This window comes from Choloepus didactylus, chromosome 5, assembly GCF_015220235.1.
Source record: "Choloepus didactylus isolate mChoDid1 chromosome 5, mChoDid1.pri, whole genome shotgun sequence".
In the NCBI taxonomy this organism is placed as follows: domain Eukaryota; kingdom Metazoa; phylum Chordata; class Mammalia; order Pilosa; family Megalonychidae; genus Choloepus; species Choloepus didactylus.
In genome coordinates, this window is record NC_051311.1 from 132,344,449 (window position 1) to 132,348,684 (window position 4,236).

The following is a 4,236-nucleotide window of genomic DNA, read 5'->3' on the forward strand; positions in this document are numbered from 1 at the left end:
GAGAAGTGAGACAATGACCAGTTGGATAGCGAGGCATTTAATGAAATGTCAGGTAGCAGTAAGTGCTGTGAAGAATAGTGAAGCAGGGTAAGGGCAAGAGAGTGAAGCAGGGAGGCTATTTTAGATGGAGTGATTAGGGAAGTGTTCCACGGTGCTGGGTTTGATCAAGACTGGATGAAGTGAGGGAGTGAGTCATATCTAGGGGAAGTGAGCCCCAACGCAGACCCCAAGATGGGGACATGCTTGGCCTCTTCTGAGAGCAGTACAGAGCCTGTGGGGCTGGAGTGAGTTCAGTGTGGGGCAGAGTAGAACACAATGTCAGGGAAGTCCATGGGGTCAGGGCGTATGTGCCCTGTGGACTGCTGTGGGACTTTAGATTTTATTCAGTGACAGGAAGCAATTGGAGGGTTTTTAACAGAGGAGTGATATGAACTGATTTCATTTTATAAAAATGTCTCAAGGTGATTTTGTGGAGAATGGACTATAGAGAGACAAACATGCAAGTGGAAAGAACAGAAGAGATTATAGTAAAGGCCAGGGCAAGGGATGATGATAATTCACTAATTTGTAAGGGGAGGATAATATAGTAACAATTGTGTGGTGCTGTTGTGAGAATTAAATAAAATAATACCCGTAAGTGGCTCAGCATAATGACTAGTAATAGTAACTCAATATTAGCATTATTATTATCATCATGGTTATTATTTTGAGGCAATTCTTCTAGCCCAACTGATAGCTCCTTTTCTAAGCTTTGGAACTCTCATTGCTCAATTCCAAATGTTCCTTTGTCCCGTCTAAACACTTCCTCATGTGTCCTTGAGCAGTCTTACATACAGGAGAGTTGATGAGTTCTGTCAAAGATGTTCAAAATGCTTTGTCAAGACTTTTTTACTCACTGTGGCTATAAGTCCTGCAATTTATGACATTAGAGAGACACAGAAGAGTACTGGGACAGTGGGACAGTACCGTCTCCCAGGGGACATCTGGTAATGTGTAGGGAGCCATTTCTGATCGCCACAGTGATTGGGGACAACGCTGGCACTTAATGGGTGGGTTCGAGGATGCTAAAGGGACAGCCCAGCAAAATGAAAGAAAAAAGATTTCCCAACCAAATTGCTAAGGCTCTCCATCTGGGAAACACTTGGGTGGCAGGAGAACCATGCAAATTGTATGCCGGTCAATGTTAAGAAGTGGTGCTGAGTAGGGGATCTGGGGGAGATAGCATAGCGAAAAGAGCACTGGGTTAAGGATCAGGTTCCAGTCCCAAGGCTAACAAGTACAAGCTGTGTGAATTAAGATATCCCATGAATCATTTCTGAGCCTCAGCTTTCATACCCATAAAATGTGAGACTTATAATCTGCCCTGATACCTCCCAGGAAGGTTAAGGAAATTCAATAAGATAATGCCTGTAGAAGCATCTATTAAATTATAAATCATGATGAGGCAGAACAATCTGTCCCTCTGCACACACAAGTTGCTAATGAGATAGAAAATACAGTCTCTTCCCTAGAGAATTTATAATTTCAATCCTCATTAACAAGGAGCTGCAAGTCCCAATACAGAGTAGGAAATGTGCTTTCAAAATCATAGGCCTGGTTTTCACAAGCCCAACATTTTATTTTTAATTAAACTTTGCAAATGCCAATTCCTTTTTCTCCTAGTTAAGTATTTTTTTCCCAAGTATTTCCACATTGTAGTGAAATGTATTAAGTCAAAGATACTCAAAATACTACTTAGCCTTTTTAAAATAAAATTACTAGTACCATTGCTTTTGACAGCTACCTTCTTTCAAAAATGGGAAAGGAAAGAACCCAATAGCACAAATCAAGCTTTTCTCTGTTTTGCTTTTTCCTCCAAACAATTATGATTATCTGCTTTATAGCAAAATAATCTCATCAGGGGAAATTGATCCATCAGAATAAAATTGAACTGGACCTTTATCAAATTTCATTTTTGTAGTCAGAAAATAGATACTTCCATACATTAATTTATTCACTCATTTAATAATAGATAACATTTATTGACAATAGGCCAGTTTTCTACAAACTCTCAAAATTTATTCTAAAGGGCACTTGTATCCCAAATAAATAATAAAATTGGAATAGGATGTACAAGTACAACAAACTAAAAACTATACTTCATATAATTCTTTGAAGGGAGGAGCTTTCTTCAGTTAATAAAATAAATTATTAGAAATGACAAAAAAAGAATTGTTTAAAATGTGCTGAGGTTAAAAATTTGGCAAACTATGTTAGATAAGATTAATTACTGTAGACATTGACTGCTGTTTACCTTATATGCACTTCCCTCCTTTCCTGATAACAAACCTCAATTTTTCCAGGTAGCAAGCAGAGACCCCTCTATCTCAACATAGATGGATTCGGACTCCAATTCCACCATATTAATTTATTTAACCCACTCATTACCCTTGAGCAATGATGGGTCTAAATGTAGTGGTGAGACCCAGTTTTGACCAATGAGATTTGAGTAGATATCTGTTGGCTGTATTTCCAGGATAGTTTTTGGCATACTGTATTACAAAGGCATATCTTGTTAAGTATCGATATTTCAATTCCTAGAGCAGCCACTAAAATAATAATTAAAAGCGGCATAGCTACCTCCTCAAAATTGAATACTTTTGTGCCTCAAAGGACTTTGTTATAAGGTGAAAAGGCAGCCTACTCAGTGGGAGAAAATACTTGGAAACCACATATCGGATAAGGGTTTAATATCCAGAATATATGAAGAAATCTTGCAACTCAACAGTAAGAAGACAAACAACCCAATTAAAAATGGGCAAAAGACATTAATGGACATTTTTCCAAAGAGAAATAGGAACACTTATTCACTGCTGGTGGGCAGGTAAAAATGGTGAAGCTGCTGTAGAAGACAGTTTGATAGGTCCTGAAGCTAAATATAGAATTGCAATATGATCTGGCAATCCCACTATTAGGTATATACTCAGAAGAATTGAAAGCAGGGAGATGAACAGACATTTTCACACCAATTTTCATGGCAGCATTATTCACAATTGCCAATAGATAGAAACAATCCAAATGTCCATCAACTGATGAAAAGATAAACAAAATGGTGTATTTCAGCACACGATGGATTATTATTCAGCAGTTAAGAAGGAATGAAGTCCTGAAGCATGCAACAACATGGATGAACCTTGAGGACATTATGTTGAGTGAAATAAGCCAGACACAAAAGGACAAATATTGTATGATGTCACTACCATGAATTAATTATAAGTATATTTATAGAGTTAAATGTTACCAGGAGATAGAATGAGGGGAGAGAATAGGGGACTGATGCTTAATTTGTGCAGATTTTTTAATTAGGTTAATTGGAAATGTTTGGAAATAGATGGAGGTGATGGTAACACCTTACAATGAGTGTAATTAACAGCACTGTATTGTGTGTATGGTTGCAGTTGAAAGGGAAATTTTAGGGTTGTGTGTGTCACAAGAAGGAAAGTTAGAGGATAAAACATGGGACTGTATAGCACAGTGAACCCTGTTGTGGACAATGACTGTGGTTAATAGTACAAATATAAGAATTTTCTTTCATGAATTAAAACAAATGTATGTCTCTATTACATGGTGTTAATAATAGGGTGATGTATGGGAAAAACACAACTAACGCAAATTATGGACTATAGTTAACAATAATATTGTAATATTCTTTCATCAATTGTAACAAAGGTACTATACCATTTCTAAGTGGCAATAAGAGGGGGATATAATGGGTATGGGTTTTTTCTTTTTGGAGTAATGAAAATGTTCTAAAATTCATTATGGTGATGAATACACAACTCTATGATTATACTGAGAGCCATTAATTGTACACTTTGGATGGAGTATATGGTGTATAAATATATATCAATAAAACTGCTTTTAAAAAGGGGGGATATAGCTAAAAAGCCAATAGATAAGTTAAAATGGAAAACAAAGAAAATTTTTAAAAATTGGAAACAGAAGAACAAAATACAGAGAAGGGAGATAATGAAATGATATCTCTAAATCCAATCATATCAATAATTCTATCAAATGTTAGGGTCTAAACACATCATTTAAAAGACAGAGATAATTAGAGTGGATAAATAAGAAAGACCCAACTGTATGCTTCCATACTTTGAATAAAAAGATGTACTCTAAATTAAAAGGCACAAATAGGTTGAAAGTAAATGGGAAAAATATACCATGAATTTTTTGAAATGTCTAAGTAACCCA